Source organism: Anomalospiza imberbis, chromosome 13, assembly GCF_031753505.1.
Source record: "Anomalospiza imberbis isolate Cuckoo-Finch-1a 21T00152 chromosome 13, ASM3175350v1, whole genome shotgun sequence".
Lineage (NCBI taxonomy): Eukaryota > Metazoa > Chordata > Aves > Passeriformes > Viduidae > Anomalospiza > Anomalospiza imberbis.
The window spans coordinates 11,378,145-11,403,957 of NC_089693.1; the positions used below are offsets into that span (position 1 = coordinate 11,378,145).

Consider the following 25,813-nt stretch of genomic DNA (forward strand, 5'->3'; position numbering starts at 1 on the left):
AAATCTACTCAATGATTTTTACATTATTTTGCTCCTATCCAGCTGTAGCAAGACTGGATTGTACCATTATCATTCTCAGATTTGTGTGCCCTCCATTTGCAAATGAGCATTTCAAATGAGTGGGAGGTATGTTAGGTAGGGTGAGGACAATATCTTCCTTTCTATTCAAGAGCTTGCCAACAGAAGCATATGTAGGCTGGGCTGATTCCAAAAGTCTCTCGAGCATATGGAACACCCGTTTCCACTGCACTCAGCCCTCCCGCTCGATTTGGTGTGTTGGCAGAGCTCCCACCACAGGCATCTCATTTCACAAGGAAAATTCATTCTGCCATTATGGCTATTAGTCAAAGAAGCCATTGCTCACATATGATACCAGGAGCATACTTTTGTTCCATGACGAGTGATGCAGGACGTTCTAGATATCAAAGTTAAAATTACAAAGTATAACAAATGAGTATTGTCATTACTTCTCATTTTCTGATGATGCTGACAACATTAGGTACAACTTTGCTGACATAAATGAAGCCAAGAGGCTTCATTTCAAGTATGGACATGAAGATCACTCCAGGCAAGTGCTAGTAATTTGAAAGTGAAATGCAAAGTGATCTATTGCAAAGCCTTTAATAAATTAAGAGAAACACTTCTCAATGATATCAACCTTGGAAAAGGACAAGGCACAATTGGCAAATTGGAGAATGTACCAATCTGCCTGAAACTGTAATCTAGCATTATTTTCTGGAGTCTGTATGTGCTAAAGTGACCTTGAAGTCAGTATTTTCCTTAGCTAGGAGTGAGCCAATGCCAGGGTGTGAGGTGGGGACATTCATACTTGAAAAACGCTTTTTTAATTGGCTTTTCACTTCATGATTCTTCACTCACTTTTGATGGCTCCCAAAATGTAAAAATGTTGAAAAATATTACTCCAGGGTTGAATTTAATCCCACAATTTTATTTCAGTACAGTGAAGACCCTATCTGAAGTTATTGCAAATGAGCATTCCAGCATGAAATCAGGCTGTACTAATGTACTCCAAATGAGAATCTGCAGCAGCCTGCTTCACACGGCTCCATACACTGAAGAGGAGTCCCTTAGGTTTAAAGAAAGAATGTCTCTAAAAAAATCAAGGTACTGCCAATTCCACTTACAGTTTTTTCCTGAAAAATTCTTAAACTTTTAGCCTGCCATGGCTGAAGAAGGGCAGCAGCTAGCTATGCCCTGGCCTGTTGCAGTTTCCTTTTGTGTTACAGAAAGCATCCTGAAATTTGGGGTTTTTTGAGAGACAGAAAAACTCTTTTCAGAGTGCAGGTTATAGTGAACTATATTCAAGTAAGAAATGCTGATGAAGAACATTTCCCAAGACTTAGGACTATGCCCTCTCCAGCTTCCAAAGATGTTGGACGTGTTTACTCTTGGTTCCTGTTTTCCTAAAACCTCTGGTTTTTCAGGCTTTTTCCATGATCTTTATTTGTCCTCTTCTGGTCCTCTAAAACAAGCAGTCCTGAGCTCCAATACAATTTCCTTTCAATTATTCCAGTGCAGAAGGTGCTAATGGCAAAGGTTATATTTTTCCAGATTGAAGTAAGCTACCTGACTGCCTTGGCCTTTTGTCTCATGCCTCTAAAATCTGGTGAGGGAAAAAGAATTAACATGAAAATACTTCCGATGGAAATAACCTGAATTTGTGTAAGGGCAGCACTGTGGTATCCTTACCATTTTTGCTCAGTCTGTTTTCACTCTTACACTGTCATATGAATGACTCCATGTTCCCAGTATCTATTTTCTTTCCCTAATTACATTAAAATATTGAGATTGCAATTGTCCAACTTTGTCTTCTATTACATTCTCTGTCTCTCTTGTGATTCTTTTTTAAATGAATTCAAAGTACGAAAGGTTTTAGAAGTTCATGAATAAACTAATATTTCGTACTCTCAAAGCTCTGCTCCTAAGAGGTTTACAAGATCTTTCAAAAACATTACTAAATTAAAACTTATTATGATACTGTGAGTGGTGAAGTGTGATCCAGTCCTTCAGTTAGGAGATAAGAGCTTGGAGAAATAGCTCACTGTACTTTCCAGTGTCTCTTTGGCAAATCATTCAGCAGCAGGCCCAAAAAGATACAGAAGCAATTAATTCCCCACTGGAACATATGGTAAGTTAGACACCAAAACAGGAGCTCAGTGTGAAGTGAGGCTGCAGATTTCAGACCATTCATGCGTAAAAGGCAAAAATCCAAAAGCTGTGGGTAATGGGAACAAATACATTACTAAGAGACACTAGGGCACAAAAGCAAAGAAAGAAAGAAATATCCCATTCATAAAAGGCAGAAACAATGCAAACAGAAGCAAGTGACTTGTCATTACAGTAAAAGTTTGGAGAGACTTGTTTTGGAAAAACACAGTCTCCTGCTTCTTTATCAGGTGCTGATGTGTGTGATACCTCCATAACTAATAGCCTCTTCTATAACATTTCTTATATACCAACCAACTGCATATATTTGCCATTTAGAAGTGGCAAGAAGACGAGGTGAAGCTAGTTCTGGCAAATGGAGTACCAGTATTGAAACACATTTCAGACATTCCCTATGAAATGCTAACAGTTTTCCAGCAGGAAGTCTTCTCAGTCAAGTGAGTAAGCCAGAAGATAAGCATTATGTAGCTGTATATGCCACCAACTCCACAACGTTTGAGTGGCTGCAGAAAGAAAGGGGAAGGGGAGAGGACCAGTAAAAGGAGAAACAATTCTAACTCTGAAAATGGGACGTGCTTGCTGCTCTCCAAGCTCCTATCACAGTGAGACATCTATGAACTACTGAAAATAGGCAACACATCTGATACAGACAAAAGAAAATGAGCAGAAAATTGAGACGCCAAAGCTGTGTGGGCTGCCTGTTTTGGTTGATGATTATGATAAGATGGTTTCTTTGAGATGCTTTCTTTTGCTATGTTACAACAAGATTTGTTCCATATGTGCCCAATTGGAACTTTAACACCCCCCACTCACCGTCTGCAGAAGCAAATTGGGTTATTTCTCTCATTTTAACTCTGATGTATTTTATGTTATGGATGTTGCATGTGAGCACAATCGATGCAGCTTGTGCCGAGGCAGTAAAAGGCATATTTAAAAGCTGTGCTTATTATTGGATTTTGTGCAGTACAGACAAGGAGAATGCAGGTGACACAAGAGTGCTGCATTAGTTTGGTGCTTGTGCCAGTTTTCTCTAGACATCTTATAGGTAAAGCACAAGGCCCCTCTGAGTCTGCAGTTGTCTTGTTTTATATTAGTCTTGCATTTTTCTCTATTAGTGACCTAGACTTTTTACTTAACACCATACAATATGTTTTCAGAACACTGAAGAGAAAGCTTGAAGGTGTGTGAAAATCCCTAGCTCCTGTTCCTATTCACATCTACAAACAGACAGACTCCTGATTACTAGAACAGGCATGTTGCACCCAGGAAGGAGAAAGTGGGTATGGCCTTTTCTGTCAGCTTAAATCCTGGGACACTGCAGGGATGTATGCAAATATTACCTCCGGTGGCCTGCTGCCCCAACCTAGAGCAGCTCCTCTATCTGAAAACATGGTTTCTTCGAGGTCATAGTGGAGCAAAATCTGGTTTTGTGTTGTCAAGGCACTACTAAAAACCCTTCAGAATAAGCACTGTTGTTTGAATTCCTCTGTTCTCTAGAACTAATAAATCAGAACACAAACCCACTCCATAACAGCATGTGATAATAAGACACAGCAATATTTGTACAGTTATTTGCAAGGTATTAAGACAAATACTTTGATTTGCCATGGGCTAGCTACTGTGTTGCAGCCTCATGGTCTAAAGCCTTTCTGAGCCTTTTTTGTCCCTTGGCCTGTGGTTTTTTTTCTTCTGTATTTCTACAGTCCTTAGCACAATGGGATCTCATTGAGTAACAAGGGCTTGCAGGTGCTACTGCAGTACAAATAGCAAGTAATGGTGAAGTGTGTACACAGATTAGATTTCTTGAACGTGTAAATATAACCTGTTCTGTACCAGAGCTAAGTTGGGAGTCAATATCCAAAGAATAGTCCCACTGGAGCATCTATATTTTATCTATTAGAGAATTTTATCCTTCAGCTGTGATCAGACCTTCATGGGAGTAAACTCCTAAATAAGTCTAAACTTCTTTTGATTTTTTTTTTTTAACTCTCACATTATAATTGCCATAATGTACCCTAGTGCCTGCCATTTTGTGCTCTAATGATACTTCTCAAGTGATCAAAGGCACAGAGCTAAGTACACCCTCTGGGGAAAGGAATGTGTTTCCCAGCTTCCTGCACTGCACCTTTTAGTCCCCTGTTGTCTTTATTATTGAAATCAGCCATTAGAACTCTGTGCTGCTCTGAACATCATCTCACAAGGTGGAATGGGATTTTTTTTATTAAGCTGTTCAAAAAAGTGAGAGAGTAATAACTTACTTATGAAAAGGCTGCAACTCCCACACCTGCCTGACAGATGTTTGTGTGGATGCTTGGATTTCCACCTACTTTTAAACCACAACTGAGTCATTTTCCTACAGCCTCATGAAACAGGCACACACTGCATGTGCACATGAGTGCATGGGGGTGTGTCACGTGCATGTGTTGATAGAAAAACAAGGAGTGCAGAGCAAAACCAGAGAGATGCAAAGTGCTACACTGCCCATGGTCGGTGCTGTAGGCAATGGCTGCTGAACCAAGGACCCCCATCACCCTGGGACTCCGGCAGTGATGACTCACGTACACCGATGAACCCCTGTAGCTGACTCGTACAGAGAAGGCAGCTCCTCTCATCAAGGCCTGGGAAGCTCCCAAGATAAAGCACAGGCCCAGTTCTCAGTCTGCACAGATCAGTGTGGTTTCATTCATTTTAAGTGAGATGCAAAAGCTCACTCCAGAGAAATATAAGCTGGACGTTTCTCTTCTACCATTTAACCAATAAGCCCCAGCTGAATTGGTTTACACACTAATTTTACAGTTTAGCCTCAGTTTGTTATTTCGTTCTGGGAGAAACTTACACGAGAATCTCACGGAAATCCCCTACGCAGCTGCAAACATCCTGGGACAAAGGTAACAGCAGAGCTCTATCAAAGGGAGAGAAAAACCCACCTACACTACAACCAAGAAAGTGCTAAAAACCACATCTGCACTTGGAAAAACAAAGAGCCTCACATCAGGATCATTCTTCACAGGTTATAAAATACTTACTGTAGATGCTATTTTGTTCTGACTAATCTGAGCTGTGAAAGTAAGGCAAATATACTTTGTGTAGTCCATTAAGAAAGAGCCTAAGGAGGTTAGTCTTAAAACACTAATTATTTTTTCCTGTGGAAACTGGGAATAGCTGAATAACAGGCTATTATACAACACCCTACACTAGCAAAGGTTCACTATGACACTGAAAAAATTATCATTTCTTGTATGGTTTCAGTATGTCTTCATTGGTTAAACAGATCACAAAAGTCAATAAATCAGAACAGCTGCAGAATTTCTGTAAATATAAACTAAAAGCCATAGCCCCTTTGACCCCAGGCACTTTGCATTACCAGAATTCCTGACAATAAATACAGGGCATGACAGCATCAGTGAGCTTTGTAGCTTCCCTATGGACACTAGCAGAGCAATATGCAGCATGAAGACATTATTCAGCACCTGTGAGGAGAATTATTGGCTCAAAGGAAGGAATAGAAAAATTAGACCAAAATCCACTTAAAGAGGATTAGGTAGGAGAGAGAACCTAGGGCACTTTGCAGTCATAGGCTGGTAACCTTCATTAATCATAAGGGCAGAAATGCACAGTAGAAGATAAATTGTTCATGAAACCAAAACTTGGCCAAAATGTTAAATAATATATAACTATAGCACACTCAATACCAAACCAGCAAAAGATGCATATGATTCTATAGGCCATTTGTGAGAAGATAAAAGAAAATGATGTCCCACTGGAGACTTACGAAAATTAACGAGATTGTTGAGTATTCCCATAGCTGAGAGGGGTTTTTCTCTTATTTTACAAGATGGATTGCAAATGTGCTTGAGCAAAATGCACAGCCATTTTTATCCTCTGCAGACTTAAATTCATTGGTGTGAGATGTAAGGAGATAAGCCAGGTTATAGCCATGAACCTGCAGTCAGAACGGGACAATGTATTTGAGCATTTGTGCATTTCCACAGCATTATAAATATCCACAATATTTCACTGCAGGCCTTTGCTGTTGTTTTCTCTCTTGTATCTCTGTGTAATTCATTATAAAACCAATAAACTAGCCAAACAAAAAAGAAAAAATAAAAGCAAATTTCTTTAGCCTGTATTGTTGCAGCTGCTTAAAATCACCATTATTTTTTCACCCATTTTGTCCTTTTCCTTTCATTAACTATGCTCCATCCCCATTTTTTTAGTAATACTTCCAATTTAACTGAAGTCAGCTGGGCTACTTGTTCTTCTGGTTGCTTCCTTATTTACATATCACCATTGATAACACTTCTAAAACAACCATGGAAGGAGAGTTCCTTCAGTTTGTAAATACCTTATGTTAATGTAGTCTTCCCGAGTGATGCTTTGAGGTTTTTGCTAAAGGACTTCAGGCATAGAAACAACAGCTAAAATACAAACAACAACAATGCAGCTCCCCTCTCCACCCCCATCTTGCCAATATTCCTCACACCTGACCCAGGAGGGTGATTTTCCATGGTACATTGAACACTGCTCTAGCAGGGGCCAGCAAGGCTGCCAAGTGCTACATGGAAAGCAGTGCACAGGAAAATTGACTGATCCTCCAAAACCTCATTTCACTTAAACCACTCAGCAACATCAACCAATAACAACCTTCAGTCATTACTGTTCTTGTCCCAGAGTTGAATAAGCAGCTACTTCAAATCGGACACTAAATCCACTTTCGAGTCAATGGATCAATTTGAGGTTCTCTACTGGAAGTGCACAGAATTAAAACACAGCAGACGTAGTCAGCATTTGTTAGAAGACATGCAAGATAATTCTAGAGAACACTGCTTGACAAGATGGAACTTTAAAAACAGAATGACATAATATTGCAATTTATAACCTGTAAAATGTACAAAGATAGTTACAACTCATTTGTTAATTTCTACCTGGTATAGCAGGTTTTTATAGGATACCACATGAGAAGGAATCAGTCTGGCCCTGAACACAGAACATTTCACAGCAAAAAGCAAAATTCTTACCAAAAAGGAGCAGCGGCACAGAAACCAGCATTGTTCCAGCCCTTGGACCACTCCAGCTGCCTTATCTCTACCCCATCAAAAGGCACAGCCCCCACAGAGGCACTCTGGGTAAGTTATAGCCATGCTGATAATGATTCCAATTACATCAAGGATGGGCCCTACAGTGAGGATTTTTTTTTTTTTTTGTAGAGTTTTTTAAAGCAAGCATTCGTGTTTTTTGGACTGGGGATTTTAAACAAATTGCTTTATTATTGGGAACTTTTAAAATTCTGTTCCCATCCCAAGAGTGAAGCTACAAATTAGCCACTGCTAAAACTCCAGACTTGCCTCTGGCTATCTCCTTATGAATGCAAATTTATTACAAGACCCAGTAAATCACAGCCTCTTCAGGTATCAGTAAACCAGATCTTATTTAGTGGCCTAATTGCACAATAAGGAGTGGAGGAAAGGGATTAACCTGCCTGCTTCTTCTCTGTGCTGAGCAGATGGAGATTGCCAAGCATCCTGCAGCTGTACAGACTCCACCCTGTACAGAATGCAAAGGGAGTGAGTGAAAAGGCAGTGGGATGGCTGCAGAGCACATGGGCTTTGAAGTCAGGGGCACAAATGATTGCAAGCACGTGTGAAAATCACAGGACTATTACAGACAGCTGAGGGGATATTGCACCAAAACCTGCAGAACCATAAGACTTAATATTCAAGGACAAAAGGACCCTCAAATCAAATGTTATTTAAATGTCCTATAATATCCAAGTCATCTGGATGTAGCTAGCAAGTATGGCACAAGACCCAGGGGAAATCCACACAGCCTGGGATGAGAAAACACCACTGCAATCCTATATTTAGGCAACTGAATCTCATACAAGGAGCCTTGGAGAGACAGTGTGGCTCTCCATGTCACCATGAGGTTTGGTCTTGTCTGCAAGCTGTGTCTTGATCTGAAGGAAGCTCTTTTTTGGACTGCACCTGGACCATGGGAGTCTGAACTTGGAAGCAGCATGCATGCCTTGTTTGCTTTTGGCAACATAACCAGAAGTTCCTTTATTTGCCATGGGCATATGTATGTTTTACATGTACTGGTGAACTTTTCTTCCCCTTCACTGTCCATAGAGTCAAATCTGAAGAGAAAAAGTTTGAAAGTTAGAACTGAATGATTGAATTAGAGTGGATGAAGAGGAACTGAGGAGTAAAAGTGACCTTCCTACTGACAACCCAAGAAATTGCCATATTTACTCAGCTCAGCAGAGCAAATGATGGCAAAAAGCAGAGCAGATCCTCTGCCAGAGCATAGCTGCATCACTCCACTGACTTCAATATACTTTAACATAATAGTTGTGTAGCTGGGCTCTAATGAGTTGCAGCCACATTACACCACTAAGGATCTTTACCTGGAGAAAAAGACTAAAACACCAACCAATTTAATAGACTTAGTTTCATTTTATCCTGATTTTGCTCCTGTGTAAATGCCTTCAAACATTCAAATGCACTGTCAAGTAGGGTATCTTTTGCAACACAGTATTAACAGACTTATACAATCTATCAGACACTGAGACAGGGTGAGGGGGGAGCCTGTCCCCAGCCACACCACCTGGCAAACAGCAACGACAAGCATTGCAGATTTTCTGTTTTGCTGTGATGTATGGCACCTTCCCCCTGCAGAATGGTGTCCAGTCTAGCTGATCCCTCATTTTGGGGTGGGCAGAAGAATTGTTTGCAGTCCTTATGAAGTGTTCCATTGGCCCTAATATTTTGCAGTGATTAAAAGCTTTGTTTAAACCTTGAGTTGCACTCATTTTTCAACTAAAACCCAACTTCTAAATGCCAAAATACTTATTTTAAAACATTTCAGCTTTTCCATATGCTAATCAGTTTAAACTATTCTCTGAATTCAATTTAAAACTGGTAAGAATTTGATCTCAATATTCAACTATCTGTGAATTTACTATTCATCAAGAAAAATGATTACTTCAATTTTGTTACCAAGAAACCTACAGGGGAAGCATGACAGTCATAGGAATTGCATGGAGTAGGATTGAAAAGAAAAAGAGATTTTATAAAAAAAATATTAACTAACATGGCACATGTTAGTCCCCCTGGCATCAAGAAACAAGAGAGGGGAGATAAAACCTACATATAGAGTTGGTACAAGGTAGTCATCACTGCCAATTACAGCAAGAAAAAATAGTTCACACTAAATAACAGAAGGACTTGCTAGGAAAATCAAAAGGTATGTGACATGAGGAATAGATTCTAGATAATAGCAACACTCTGAGAATTACAGTCATTTAATTTGCATGAAATCCTGTAAGATCCCAGCTTGACCTCACTGGGAGAGATGTATCAGCAATTGCCAAGGGTAGAGATGTAAAAAAATGAAATAATTGTAATTCATACTTCTTCATTCTGAGAAACATAACCAATAGATTAATAACTTGAATTTTACCTTTGCAGACTTTGGGTTTTCCTGTTCTGCTTCAGTAGACAGGGCCAATAGTAGCAGAAGCTCATTTCTAGAAGTCAAATACTTTGTGTAAGCACCTAAATATTTAGAGGTTGTTGGAGCTTATGAAATGCTGAGGATGCTCAGTGTGCAGGTAGAAAGTCTGTAAACACATCCTATTCCAAAGTATTTTGTCAATGATGGCAAGCAAAATGATGACCACCAGCAGCAAAGAATTATTTTGCTGAAGGTTTAGGTGGTTCCTGTTTTACCGAAACTCTGCCCCCAAAATCCTGGGCTTTAACACTGTCCTTGGCCCAAATCTTCCTCCCCAGTGACCCACTGCTATGGCAAGCAGTTTTAATTCATCCCTGCCCACCTGACAGGAGGCTTACCACCTTCCTGACACTGTGGGGGTCACCAGTTTACCCTGGTGGGGCCAAGGGCTTCTGAGAGCCTTCCAGAAGAGGGGGAGAAAAGGCTGCTGCCAGGAGCCACCTGGAGCTGCGGGCAGTGCCCTTTCCACCTCCCGGGTGGTGTAGCAGGCAAAGCCTGTTCTCAAACCGGGCAAAGCCTACCCTTCACACTGGGCAAAGCCTGTCCTTCACACCGGGCACAGCCTGTCCTCAAACCGGGCACAGCCTGTCCTTCACACCAGGCAAAGACTGCCCTTCAAATGGGACAAAGCCTGTCCTTCACACCGGGCACAGCCTGTCCTTCACACCGGGCAAAGCCTGTCCTTCACACCGGGCAAAGCCTGTCCTTCACACCGGGCACAGCCTGTCCTTCACACCGGTCAAAGCCTGTCCTTCACCCCGGGCACAGCCTGTCCTTCACACCGGGCACAGCCTGCCCTTCAAATGGGACAAAGCCTGTCCTTCACACCGGGCACAGCCTGCCCTTCACACCGGGCAAAGCCTACCCTTCACACTGGGCAAAGCCTGTCCTTCACACCGGGCACAGCCTGTCCTCAAACCGGGCACAGCCTGTCCTTCACACCAGGCAAAGCCTGTCCTTCACCCCGGGCACAGCCTGTCCTTCACCCCGGGCACAACCTGTCCTTCACCCCGGGCACAGCCTGTCCTTCACACCAGGCAAAGCCTGTCCTTCACACCGGGCACAGCCTGTCCTTCACACCGGGCACAGCCTGTCCTTCACCCCGGGCAAAGCCTGTCCTTCACACCGGGCACAGCCTGTCCTTCACACCGGGCACAGCCTGTCCTTCACCCCGGGCACAGCCTGTCCTTCACACCGGGCAAAGTCTCCCTTCAAATGGGGCAAAGGCACCCTTCAAACCCAGCGCCGGGGGGCACTGACCAAACTCCACATCATGGCCAGCTAAAGGGGGGCTCTGCGGGTTGTTCGAGCCTGTCACAGAGCCTGTGTCACTTGCCAAGGCCATTCCATCTCCTGAGAATTCATCGTGCAGCCTTTTTTCCCTGCTCTGACCAGGGGGAAGAGGGTCTGGAGCCCTCTCCGGTGGCAGCTCTGCCTCTCGGGGCCAGCGGAGCCCGACCGGGCAGCGCGGGAGCAGCGGGGCCGCCTCCTGACCCGGCGGGATGGAGCGGCTCATCGCCGCTCTGATCCCCGCGCAGCAACAGCTCAGATCGGAACAGAAGCACTTCTCAGACCGTGCCTCGCGTGCCCCAGTGCCCACGGGCTCGCTGCAGCCGCGGGCAGGGCAGGGCAGGGAGGGGCGGCAGGGATGCTCTCGCGGGTGGAGGAAGGAGCCAGCAGCGCTGGCAGCAGCTGCCGTGCGGCTCCAGCTCCGGAGCGCTGCCCGCCCAGATGGCGTGAGGGAGAGCAGATGCTTTGTGATCCCGTCCTCTCCCGGAGAGGGTCACCTCTCCTACGTGCCTCTGGGTCTGGGGACAAAAGGTGACCCCGACTGGGGCCTGTTTTACTGCTGGCAGCAGACCAGACTGGATCTGCTCTGCCGACTCGAGTTTCAATCTCAGCAGCTCTAATTTGCCTTGTCTCCTGACGATCAGTCTCATTAGTACACTGCTCCCCTTTTAACTTTTGTGAGATGTGGTTACAATATGAGGGCCCAAATCCTTTTGTGTCCCTTTTGTGTATATGTAAATACTCATCTGTCCAACTAGACAGATGTTGATTTAGCAGAGCTGTGAATGAAGAAGAAGAAAGGGAAGTGGACTTTCAGCGTAAACTGAGTGCTTGTCTTTCTTGGGCCAGAACCCACAGAACAGAACCAACAAAACTCTCTAAGAATGATCTAATCTTGACCCTAGGCCAAATCTAAAGACCACCTCTTCTTATGCCATGCCTGAAAGTAATTTGTCCATCATGATCTTGAAAGCCTGTGTTGGTTCATTCCCTGCAGCATCCCCAGGTAACCAGCTGCAGTGCCTAATTGTCTATATTTTGGAAGATGTTTCTCTACGTCTAAATTCACTTGCCAGACTGACACATTAGACCTTCTGCAACTCACAGGAGTTGTGGAGAAGTGTTTAGTTGCTTTTACAGCTTACAGTAAAATACAGGTGTCAGTGTGATCAACCACCAGAGTGCTCTGGGTACCCACCCCCATGGCCACAGGGGTGGGTCCTGGCTGTGTCCTGATGGGGTGGCAGTCCCTGGTTTCTCCACCATGGACAAGCATGCGCAGATCCCTCTCAGTGGCAGCTCCTGCTGCTGCCATAATACCGTACAGAACCAGTGTTACCTGGGAGCCCCAGGATACATATGACTTGCTCCGAATGTGTCATGCCAAATGGCAAAATGTGATTCCGTAGAAGTCAGTTTGTGCTATGTACTATCCAAAAATCTAGGATTAGTTTCATTATCACAGTCTATATACAAAAGTGCATCTGTAAATACTGCTTAAGACAGCACTCTATATCCATAGTTTTAGAGATTCTGTGATTTAATAAGGCTTCCTTTAATTTTATTAATATTGAGTATAGCCCTTTTAGAAATCTTATGTGTACTGTGATACTGCAAATTCTAACAATTTATTCACCCTCATTGTAAAATCATTTTTTAAATAGTTTTTAAATTGAACACAAACACTTTATCTGTATGACGGGAGTACATAAATTATGGCTATAGTCTTTTTTGCTGAAAGCTTATGGCTGAGAAAAGTCACAGGAAGGTGTGGTAACTAAAGACATGTTTAATAAATATAAGGTATTAGTATTAAAGCAAACAGTTATTCACGCTATATTTTAATTTAAGTACTTTTTATAGGAGCAGTATGAAATAATTCATATAGATATAGCTGTTGAATGTCTGGTTTTGTTACTAATGACAAAAAATGCCCTTACATAAAATGGCTGTTACCTGCAGGAAGAGGTTGCTATTAACCTACACAGAAAGCAGAGGGTCTAAGGCCATATTCCTGTGAAAGATCACCAGCTTCAGTACAGTGGTCCTTGACTGCTTTCATGCAGACAAGGGAAAAGAAAAGCAGTGGTATTTTCCTGACCCACTCAAAAGGTGTGTTGACCTGATATGTTTTGGTGAGCAAGGCTTTGAAGGACTGTGTGAAAGTGTCCCAATACAACTACATTGTTCAATGGAAAGTTACCTTAAGAACACATGGATCACACATACCAAGTAATAAACTGCCCTCATTTTCGAAAAAAAAGAGGTGTGTTTATTGTACGGAAACTTACAAACCATTAAAAATTAAAGTTGACCAACCATTTTAGTTTTCCTCCTTAATTTGGCTTCCTCTAAACCTAAGAACCCCTAACGTTTCCTTAAATACTGCAACTCATCAGCCTGTGAAATATCCAGGCTGAATTTTCTGTGAATGTCAAATGCGTATTCTCACTGGAACCACAGTAGTGACTAAGTACACATACTCATAAATATTTCTGTGGCTGTGGCTTTTCTCAGACCATTTAGCATGGTCTGAGAAAAACTCTTAAAATACATGCTTAAGTACACTGCTGAAATAGCTTCAAGAATTTTTTTGAAATTACTTTTCACTTGTGTTTTCATAGAGCTCGGTTAAAACTTAGGACCCATGTACAGCCCTTTGTTCTGTTTAGGTGAAAGCAAGACACCATGCAAAGGCTGTTTTCCAGGACTGAACAGCCCTGCAGTCTTAATGGTTTATGTAGACCCACTAAAAATGGCTTGAAATGTCTCTTTCTGGCTGCTGGTGAAATACCACGATTCACTGGAAATCAAATTTAACTATACAATTTCAAATAATTGTAAATATTACCAGCAGAAAGCCCATTCAAAGTCCACAGATTTATTTGCACATTTAAGGTTCCTCTTCCCCATTTGCCCATGGGTGCATTTGACTCAAAAAAGGAATTGCAAGTAACTACAAATATTGGCCTCAGAAGCCCAGATTTAAGACCTGAACTCAACCAAACAAAAAGTAGCACTATCATATGACAGATAGTGTTGCAAACTAAATTTTGTGAATGTTCATGCTGCCAAGAATGCTTGGTGGAAATTGCTTGTGTGTGAGTAACTCTGAATGTGACATATGGGAAACTTGTACATCTTTTGTCGGAAAGCAAGATCATATTAGGCAGTTAATCACTTTCCTCTAATCACTATTGCCATGGTTTGTACCATTTCTGATGATCTTTCAGCCCTATAACAGCCAGAAACCTGGGCAGGAGCAGGACTATTGCATGCACGGGAAACTGGTGCACAGAAAAACACAGATGTACACACTCACACAAACCATTTCCCATTAAAATCAATATTGGATCCCCTGTTATTAAATCTGAGTATCAAAATGCACCCAAGGCACATTTCTTAATTCCAAGCAGCAAAATTGTTCACAGGGTGCAATGGAACCACTAGGAACATCACTAGTATTGATTAATGGAATATGACTGAGGGCAGAAATTAAGCTGGGGATAGGGGTCTCCATTAAAAATGTTTATTGCTAAGTGCTCATGTATCACTTCAGTTCCTCTGCAGATCAGATAAAAAACCACATTACAACCTTCTTCAGGGAAAAAGAAAGACATTTAGCTGACATATTCGTCAAAGAAATTTTCCTTCCTTTCTTTACTCCAATCTTATTTAGGGTGCTAAGAGTGCTAATAAAACCTGAGAAGTACCAGTTTGGGAAGAGAGTTAAGTACATCCTTAACACAAAGCAACACTTGAAGCAAAATATATGCTTTTCCAGTCAGCTCTGTTCTGCATTCAGTGGCCTGAATCTCAGACAAGGAATATCAAATCTGTTTTCATATCTGAAGTTGGATACATAAAAATTGTGCCTCCCCCTACCGCACTAAATTCATTAACTTACCCAGCAGCTACACTAGGTTATAATCAATTCAAGAAAACACCCTGTAATGAAGAAGAGAAAAAGTAATAATACCATCCTCTCAACCTGCCACTCTCCAAGCCTTACAGCAACTTCAGAGTCCAATTTTTTAGCAAAGAGTCTTCAGGATGAGCCACTTTGGTCTGCATTACTTTTTGGGTACCTACAGCTGCTCTGGGATTCTTCGTTTTTACATCCATCTCTTTCCCTTGCTGTTCCAGACTCATCAAAATAGAAAACTCAGATCTGAGCCTAAAATTTCACAACATTAGTAGAACTTAAAGGGACTACATTATATGAAAATCAGATTACAATTCCTAGGGTATTTTGTTTGCTTTATTTTTATGAGATCCATTGGGTTGTATCACCTTTTTAATAAAACCTGCTATGTTTGCTTTTGCTGCAACCTAGAGACAAAGGGATGGACAAGAACTGAGAAGACCTCTGGTGAACATTTTCTGGAACCCCAGTGGACTTGGTTCTTACTTGTTCCTTACTCCCATGATGTCCTTTACTCCAAACCCAGGGTTTAATTTCTCCTTAGTGATTTTTACTTTCTTTTCATGTGAAGCTTGGTCTAAGTGTTGCTCTGAATGCCATGGAATGAAGTGATGGACCTGGGAAGAAGAGATTAGCATATTGCAGAATCTCCAGGGAATTGATTGGCATTGAAGGGAAACTTGCAGCTAATTATCAGATGATAGAGACAGTAGGATGCTGTTGGCACAATACCTATGTAAAGGACTTAAGACAGGAAAAGCACCCTGTTTCCTTGCCCTGATAAGCAATTACTGGTGCAGCAGCACAGTCCCTACTCCTGATCTCCTGATGGAGATCTTCCATTGTTCTGCCTCCAAGGGAAACCTGTACCCAGTTCTGTGTGGATTCCTGTCTCCATCTCTGGCAAGGCATACCACAGTCTGCACCACCACAACAGATACTCATAGAGATCCCAAGAAAACAAGAGAAAACTTGTTAAATTAAATTAAAAAGAAAAATCAGTTAAACAAGGACAGGAAAGCTCAGAAACTCAATAGTCTGCACAATGTTGCTTACCTATCCTAATCCGTGCCAGCTGAAGTGTTGCCATCTGGTAAGGGGCTTGGCTTACACACAGCTAAGGTATTTCACCAGTCCAAAGCCAGTAAATGTTCCCGTTCATCACAGTTCCAGTTTTCCAGTTCTAACACACACATGTATGCACACACACACCAAAACAGTGATTTTTTTTTTTTTGTTAGTTTCCACATCCCTAAAAACAAAATAATCTCTTAACTTGCTTTTATTTGTTGAAGTGTTAACAGAGGCAGCACATAGGTATCAGGACACAGTCAGACTGTAGGTACCTCCTAATGCTAATGCATGAACCCCCTGTGCTTGTTGCAAGTACAACAGAGGGAGGAACAGCTACAGAGCTGGAAAAGCAGCAAAGGAAGGAAAGCATGTGTGAGTGAGTGAGAGTGGGAGAAAAATCCACAGTCAGGCCAGATTTCTGCTTGCCAAAAAAAAAGCTAAGAGATCTCTTTCCAAAAGAAATGAGTCAAACCAGGGAAACAAAAATAATAATGCTGTGTGCAACTTAAAGCAGCAGCTGCTATCTGAGAGAAAACATCAGATGAGTTAGAAGACACAGAAGATTAGTCTTTTTTTTTTTTTTTTTCTTTTCAAATTATTATGTTTGTTGAGCTTTTGGCTCAAAAATATTTGACCTAATCACATGTGTTTTACCGACTTAAATGAGGGGCCTGGCAGTTGTAGCTGGCAAAAGAATCTCCAAATCTGCAGACAACCTTCCAATATTTGGGCTCTTGTCTGAGCAATGTAGGGATAACAAAGTCTATACCCTAAAAGTGCCTATGCTGTGCAAAACCACTTACAGATGGATGCTGCTGTAGCCACCCTACAAACAAGTCTGCTTCTAAATTCAGCTGTTCCTTGGCTTAGCCTCTGGAAATGGAAACCCATTACTCTGATGAATGTAAATTTATTTCACATTCTTGCAAATAATCAACTGAAGCCTCTTTGTCTGCGCCCAGATACAAAGGCAAACAATGGCTGCTGAAGAGAAGCAAGGGCTGACAAGATAAAACACAACCTAGAAAGTCTTGCAAGTAAGATGAAGCCAATCTGTCTTGAGTGAACAGAGAAAAGGTGTTTTGCAGGAAGGTAAAACAGCATACACATTTCTTTTTGCTACACAAATATAACAAGTGAAAAAAAAAAGAAAAACACTAGTAATATGGTTACACAAAGATGAACTGGCTAGATGATCTAATTTTTTTTTTTTTTTTTTGAGCCCCTGTAACCTGCTGGGTTTTATTTAGTGAGAATTTCCTGTCTATCTAATTTTCATTGGCACATCAATTTTCTTGCAGTGCCTGATTCTCTTTCAACATCTGTTGCTCAGTTTGACAGTATTAATTTTGGATTTTTCCCCAGATCCGATTAGTTGAAGATTGTAGTGAATGCTGGCAAGAGATCTAAGTTTTCTGTCTCTCTTCTCTCTTCTTCATAATGAAAAAATGTTTTCTTGAGATTCATAATAATTGCTGTCACTGTATTTGATACTGAAAATCATAAAGGTATTTAGAGAACTCTTATACATACTAAAAGAAATAGGTTTTCTTCTCTTTCCAAATATTGTCTTCACCTGTCCATACATGCACCTTATTATTGATGGCTACTGTATCTATTAACTGTAAGCACATTCCTCCAAGCATATATGTTGAAAAGGATCATTTTTTCCTGTGTGTACCTGCTGAAGTGTTACTCTAAAAACACTAGTGAAGGTCACAGGACACCAAATAGGAGCAAATATACAAACACAATGTATTTTTTTTTGGTTGCAGTCAGTAGACACCAGTGGGTGCTTTGTGCCATTAATCATGTCTCAGACACAGCCCTTGCCCCAGGGAGAACACAATCTGTGTTTAAGGGAAGAGTCAAGATGTTCTCAGGCAGAGCAGAGAAGCTTAGAAAGTTAACATTTGTCAGGTTGATCAGTGGCAGCACCATACATGAACAACATCTATTTTTGTTCAGATGATGGTGATTTACGTATCCAAGCAGAACGAGGAAGCAGCTCTGTGAAATCCCTCTGACAGTGCTGCTCATGTATAAGTAGAACAGAGAAAAGCACATTGGTTTCTCCTTTAAGGAGTACAAGAGCTCAACCACTACAAGCCAGCCTCTAGAAAGCAGAAAGAGGTGCAAGAAGAGAATCCACACTGTCCTGCATGTTTTAGGAGAAGGAAGCAAGTCAAATAGAGCCAAATAAAATAGGTACCTTCATTTATTTGGTGTAAATGAGATATAAGGGAATTCTGTGTTGGCCAAATTAAGCTCCACTGTCTGCATTTGTCCTTAAAGGATATGGTTAAAACAGCAAGCTAGTAAAATGGTCTTGGCAGCAATGTTCTAGATGAATGTGGACAGAGCAAAATGCATTTGCAACGCCAGTAAAAAGGATGTTGCAGTAATCAAGATAGGAGATGAACAGTTTCTGGATGAGCATTTCAGCTTTGTGGGCAGGATCTAAGATTTTTTAAAAAGACCCAAACCAACCTTGTGGGATTCAGGTATAATGTGACTGTGAAGAACAGAAAACATTACAGGACAAGTATGATGTTCCAGTTACTGGCCTAAAGTAGCAAGCAGGATTGCAGTGTTGAAGGACATGACAGGGAGGTAGATCAGAGAGAAAGATTAACAGCTCTGTTTTAGCCCTGTTCAGTTCAAGCTGGTGGTCAGACAGCAATGGGGCTTGGAAGACAGACCAATTTTGAGCAGCACGGGACAGGTATGAAATACAGAGCTAAAGCTGTGAGCTGTCTACAGAGTGACAGAAAATTTAAATGAGGTTCAGAAGGGTTAAATCGTTCACATACAAATAGGTTCTACATATCTTCAAGTGATAAGGAGAGGCTCTTTACAGGAAAGTGTACCATGTATAAATGCAGGCACAGCGTACATCCCCTTCCCCCAAATCTAGAACCTATATAATTGTAAATGCATTTTACTTAATTAATGAGATGCCCTTGTTCAAAGCACTGTTGATTGTGCCATTTTTTATACAGGGAAATAAAATAAAGCTGCAGCTTGGTGTGGGTATCTGGTATCCTGGTGTGAGCATCTTAAATAAAATAAATCAAGCTGATGGGAAAAATTATCTTGTTCCAGACTAGGAAAACCTGATTAGCATAGAGGCTGATCTTTGCTCTCACTTGTGATCAAATAAATAATAGATATCCATCAAGCTGTTCTTCCTACAGTTCTGAAAAAGAATAATTTTGACTTTTAAATACATGGGAGGTATTCAGATATTGCTAAAGAAATCTGAGAACTATCATCTGATTGTGGATAATTTATTGCCTGCTTTTGGGTATTAGTAAGATCTGTCATTTAGCTTTATAGAAACCCAAATGCTTTCATGAGGCACTTGACTTTTACAGTCTTTCAGTTTAAAAACCAGCTGTCCTTACTATTTCAGTTCTAGATCTTTTGATCCTTGTGCTTTTATGTACTGGACTGTTCAAAATTAACAGAGAGCTGCCAAGTGTACAAATGATGTTTTAGCTTAATTAGCTCTGGGTTACTCTCCTTAGCATGAACTACACATAAATGCATGCAAATATTATTGATTCAGAGTGCCTGATCTATAATATTGTTCTGGAGGTGGATTACCACAGACAAAAAGGCAGGAGAACAAAGTGCTCTAAGCTGCACTATTAACAGCAAGACTTTTAAACTGCAGCCTCCCTGGACTGGAGGGATTAACTTCCTCATCTGTATAGGCACAGACAGGCACTAAAGCTCCCCATTTATTTATGTACAGTTGCATGAAACATGCGTTTTTTCTTCATAGTTGGCATTTGACACATCTCTACATACTACTGACAATGTTTAGAACATCTTCCATCACACCACAGTCACAGCAGACAATTTTGTATTTTGGTGGCACTGCCAAGCATTCACAGCAAAGGATACATCTGCCTAACTCTACTTAAAGGTGCAACTACTGCTTCTGTTCTACATCCACTTTCCCAGTCATAACTCATTTGAAAACATGCATTTTTTCTCATCAGGTGCTCTAGGAATTAGTTGGTAGATGTCTTAATGTATGAGTTGTCAGTTTGATTCAGAGTTATCCTTAGACTTTAACAATCTAGCAATCCTTAACACTGCTGCTGTTCTGTTACCCCTGCTGACCTATCCTGGAACAGGCAAAACTGGAATGGGCTAGAGGTGAGGTCACTTTAAATAGATTTCAAAGTCAGAAGTTTAGCACAGGTGGAAATGGTAGTGCCCTCTATTATTATGTGCTGTTTTATGTTTCACATTTTTAAACCACATTTTCAAATACCATTTTACTCTGCCAAACTTTATTAATTTGGTCTGAAATTTTATTTGCCAGTTGATCTGCATCATAGAAAAGTGCATAGAAGAATTCTTACTTTTATCTCTAGAGCAGGGTCTGAAGACATAGTCAGTCACAAGGACAGAAGAAAACCCTGAACATCTAATCACAGTCACTGAACTGAGAGTGGCTGGGGTCCAGTGGTAAAAGTATAGCAGTAAATAAAAATGCATACGCCTGAGCAGGAAGGATACAGATTTAAACTGAACAGCAACACTGGCTCTGGAAAGTCTGACCACTGGAATTTCTGTATCTGCAATCTGTTCTTGGTTACAGTATATTGGAATGAAATTAAGCACAGGAAATAGTCATCCATGCTTTCTTTGTTAATAGTTGCAGCATCATTCAGAAAGTCGCTTTTACTGGCTGAAGCAAACATTACTACTAGAGATGTATAACCCAGAAATAGGTGACAGGATGAATGTGAAGGGCTTGCAGCTCACCATGCCATGGGGAACTGCCATCTGGAGCACTAAACATGGCCATGGCACAGGTCCTTCCTAGCAGGTACCTCAGACAGGAAGGACCACGCTTCCCTGACTCTGGCCATAGCTGACTCCACACTTCTCAGTGAATTGAGCGGCCCTTGCTGGCAGCTGTGCCTGGGCTGTCATGCAAGGAACAGACTGGCTCAGGCTGGCAAGGCTGGATTACTCCCTGGAGTTGACAAGTGCTTCGTCTTAGCCACATGTGCTTTGTTCAGTCTTTCAAAAGCCCTTTAAACTTCCACTGATTAGAGGCGGCTGAACTGAAAACAGAGCCCTGCCCTGGTTTTGATCAGCAAATAGAAGCTCAAGTGCTTCTTTGGCTTTAAGGTATGTCTATAAATCTAGCCTGGGAAATTTGCAGGACACACTTCTGTCAGGAGGCATGAAGTGCATGCTGTTTTATTTTAGGACACAATGTGATGAGTCATTTTTTGTAAATGTTCTGGCACTTTATCTTTGTGACCTGGCTTGAACCTTTCTCTCAAAAATAAAAATAGGAACAAGACTTACTCTTTTAGCTTATTTTTCACCAGCTATTCTTTCATTTTAATATTATTAAGGCTTAGCTTTTTTTTACAAGCTATTCTTTCATTTTAATATCATTAGGCTGTTAATGTTTTAAAGTTTGTATCATTAAAACCATGCAGGGACACACAAATGTCAAAACAAGAGAAAATTAAATCTGGGAACTTTTTTCTCTGTTTGAAGCTGGGTTTCAGACTGAGGAGACTGTTCTAGCTGACAATCTGTTAACTGTGTTGTGGATCACTTTTAGCAATCTTTCATAGTCTGAGATGCTCATGAAAAGTGGCAAGAAGTTAGTTAGAAGGACTTGTTCTCATGATGGGAGATAGGAGGAGAACAGAGGAGCATACCATGTGCTCATGCTTCTCTCTGCTGCTGCAGTCCAGGACGTTTTGTGAGTGAGCAATCATTTCAAAGATCTCTATGCCATGAACAGCAGTCAGAACCAGTAATTCCCCTGCAAGTGGAGTACATTTTGAGTGTGGTCGTTAATATATTTGATGATTCAGTGGCGCACATATTTTGAAAAATATTTCTTTAAACACTGCAGTATATATGTAAATTGGAATGTGAAAGATTGAATATCTCTTGGTAAAATGACAGGTTGACAAAACACTTGTATTGACAAGTGAAAGACCTATTGGGAGGTAGGCAGATCAGGAAACACCCTACAGCTGAAAATTTCAGGGCTGAAGCCCCTTCAGGAATAGGCATTTTTGCCATTCAATTTGGACAATGTTTTGCATTTATTCTGAAAGGAACTGGGTTGTCACAGTATGAAATGCTTTTCTATAATAATGAAGTTTCATACCAATTCTGTTTTCATTACAAAACATTTGTAAAGTGGAATCAGAAAGGTCACTTAATTTTGAACTGTGAAAAGCTCTAAAAATCTCTAGGGTAAAAAATTCTCACAATCTGAGTAGAATTACACCTGTCTGGAATTTGGTCCCCGAATCCTTTTCATGTCTTACTTAATCAAGCAAGCAAGTGTGAACATGCACTCCCAGCAGGGATCAATCAGCTGTGTCAAAAGCAAGAACAGAATTACCTCATTTTTGTCATTAGACATGAGCCAAAATGTTAAGAATTTTTTTGAAAGGTTACTTTTTTTTTTTTAGGAGTTGCTCAGTGTTCTCATTTTCTGATTTGTCTGCAGACAGCAAAAGATGAAATATGAAAGATGCACAAGTATGTCTTGTATTTTCTGAATGACTGAAATGACAAAGTCTCAGAAATCCTTTGTTTTTGTGAGATTTTCATCATCAGGAAGTCTGGATGGGTCAGATAAGCGTCTTGACTTTGGGTACTTAGGCAGACTGATGAAATAGGATTGCAGGTAGCCTTGCTTTCAGATTACAGGCATTTTAGTATTTCTCTGCCTGCTCATGCATTGATTTTTGCACTTTGTGAGTATATCAAATGTGAGCTTTTAGTACAGGCTTGTACTAAATTGCCAGAGTTTCACACCAGAATAACAAAAGTGAAAGATTTGGCAGTAAGCCTCGCAGAAAACTGTTCCCACAGCTCAAGCAATATACTGGGTTGTGAGGACTATTTTAAAGTCATTAATGCAGAATTCAGTGTGCTGTCTAATATACTGTGGTCTGCATGTGATGGAGATGTCTGACTCAAAGGATGTACAGTGTAATATAAAGATATATTGAAATTTTTCCAAGATCATCGCTAAGGGAGCTATGAATATTTGTGACTTTTTCAAGTTTCATTGTTTTTTAAAATATACTTCTACTAAGAACCTGAGGCTATTTCAGTTTGTAATAACAACTATCCATAAAACAAAGGACTGAGTATGCTTTGCACAAATCTTCCATAAAAGCAGTTAGACTAATTGTGCAATGATAAACCAGCAAGAGAAAAACCTGGGAATTGCCAGCTCAGAGGAGTGACCTGTAGTCTGCAGCCTCCACAGAGGAGCAGGCTTACAAAGACCTGAACAACTCTCACTCTGTTTCCAATATTTCCCTTTTCCTGAATTAGTAAAGCTGGATATCTTCTGGAGAAAGTGCAGTTCTAGACAGTGAGCAGGATGACTAAGCCTTTGTTTAAACTGATAGAGTGAAATTTAGAATCAATGAAACCATTAATACAATCACCAACCTTTCCATAATCTTAACAAAATTCTACCACATGTAAGAACAGAATATGGGCTTGCTTTATCATCTGGCATAGAAAGCCTGTCCTGGGAAACAAATCTCTGCAATATTTCTACTGTTCAGCTCCCCTTGGCTCTGCTCCCCTTTCCAGACCATCTCCAGGAACACCGGAAGACTATCACGGCTACAGAGACAGAAGCCCACCTCCATGTCATAGCCTCTGTCTAACACAAGTTCACAAAATAAGAGGGGAAAGCAGATGCTTTGACATCTTCAAATGTCTCCTGAATGCTTTTACTACCTCAGGATGCCATAGTGTTCATGTTGCTTGTTCAGCATTCAGGCAGTACTGATATGGGAGGATACATTTTGCTCAAGACTTCAAAACTCAGCCAAGTATTAGCTGTGCTATTTTTGGCAAACAAACATGTACAATCATCTTCTTTGATTGCTACTTTCTCAAAATCACTGTAATTTTCAGCAGTTGCCAAGAAATTAATCCTGCTAGCAAGTCCCAACCCTCATTTCCATAGATAATTAGTGGATGGGGGCAGCTAGTCCCTACTATCATAGCTGGAGAAATCCATTGTTCTCAATCTGCAGCTTACACCACCAAATGTTCCATGCTAAATTTATCACTGTTGATTACTTGCACGAATGCTCGCGGTGGCCTTTTGGGGATTTTTCTGGACTTTTGCTGGTGTGATACTTGACAGCCTTACCACAATAAAACCCAGCTATGTTTATACCACAAGTAAATAACTCCCCTTCAAAAACAGAAAGAAAACAGGGCGACAGGTACAGAAGAAATGCAGAAAATCCTGTAGGCCTGTTCCCAGACTCCAGATGATGTTAGGGGCAGATCCAGCTTCTTTGCCCTATTGCTGTTTCTACCCAGAGGAAATGCCTCTATTCCCACACCAACGTTTTTCCACCCATTTTTTTCACTGCTGGATAAGATTCTTTGTTATGCTGGTATCTAGTTCTCATCCTTCCAGTATCTTCAAAATGGGAGGTCGTGAAAAGGAGGGACACAGTTTCAAAGGTTTCCACTAAATTCTGATATCTATGCCCCACTTGCTGAATTTCAGTAAAAATAAGTGCCTAAATGTCCCAATCTACCTTAATCCTCATAGACAGTTTTTCTTTTTTATATTTAGTGGGTTTTTTCTCCATTTTTCGTGCATCTTAACAATGTGTCATCATTAAGAGAGACAAATAAGGTGAATCAGTGGTCTCACAAGAGAATCCCAAAATCAAACTACTGTTAATGTTCTCCTACTAAGGCGTTCAGCAAAAAAAGGACAACTTTTAAAAAAACTCCCTGGCTACCCTCACCCATCCAGTTGTTCCAACAATATGTCACAGGAGAAAAAGCCATATACTACCCACAACTAGGTCTTGTTGCATTAAATTTTAAACTCGAAAAAACAACTTTAAGGACAGTTTCAGTTCTGCCAATCAATATTGTAGCGTGAGAATCAGTTTAATATTTTGATAGATGATGACTCATTCTCACATCTGAAAAATAAATGACATTAACTCTGAGATTAAGTCATTGACAAGACAGAGGTAATCATATACATGTAGCATTATGCTGGTTTTATTACCCTGAATCTTTTAAGCCTGCACATATTCAACAAAGAAGTAATGTAAAATGGAAAATCCAATTAGCCCACGCATATGCTTCTTGAATACCACTACCACTACCAGCTCTGCATGTAGATGAACTGAACAATGCATTCACAGCTTATAAAAGAATTGTTATATACAACTTTGTAGCCTTGCATTTAGATTTTGCAAAAAGATGAATTTACTTCATTTAGAGATGATGAAAACATTAGGTGTTACATGGGTTAAAAAAGTATCTTTTATATAAAACTTCAGCAAATCCATCTCATTTATAAGTAAGTTTTAACAGTGATCAAGTGTAGGAATGCTAAATCAAGAATGAGAGTACTAGTTTTGAAGCAAGCAGAATTAGAAAAAAAATCCTAGAAAAACAACTGCATAATGAAAATCAAAATACATCTGTTTAATCTATATACATTGACAGTTTATGTATTTAGATTTAAATTTTGTGAGGCATATGGAAGACATTTCTTAATTCAAGAATTCACTAATATCTCTGTGAAATATTTGGCAGTATAAACGCATCTTAGAGACTTTTTTCAATCTGTAATGAGCAAATTGCAAAATTAAGTTTCATAGAATAAATCTGGTCTGTAGGCTCACAGCACCTCAATGCAAAGATGTGTATATTGAATTTCATGAGAAGCCTCAGGTTCAACCCTCATGGCTGTCAAGGAGAGCAGTCTAAGCCCCTTCAGCTTTTGTTTTGCCAATGCAAAGA

The 25,813-nt window shown here is 40.6% G+C and overlaps 2 long non-coding RNA genes across 2 annotated transcripts in view; one reads left to right on the forward strand and one right to left on the reverse strand.

The window, feature by feature from the left end:
* The window catches only part of LOC137481935 (uncharacterized), a 458,003-nt gene extending 455,807 nt beyond the window's left edge, over positions 1 to 2,196 (forward strand). The window contains exon 7 of the long non-coding RNA XR_011003778.1: positions 2,186 to 2,196. This is a non-coding gene — a long non-coding RNA (uncharacterized lncRNA). The remainder of the gene's footprint in view (positions 1 to 2,185) is intronic.
* A 4,664-nt stretch (positions 2,197 to 6,860) lies between these two features.
* Positions 6,861 to 25,813, reverse strand: part of LOC137481938 (uncharacterized) — a 40,175-nt gene continuing 21,222 nt past the window's right edge. The window contains exons 3-4 of the long non-coding RNA XR_011003784.1: positions 14,900 to 14,940; positions 6,861 to 7,363 (exon numbers count right to left, since the gene is read on the reverse strand). This is a non-coding gene — a long non-coding RNA (uncharacterized lncRNA). The remainder of the gene's footprint in view (positions 7,364 to 14,899; positions 14,941 to 25,813) is intronic.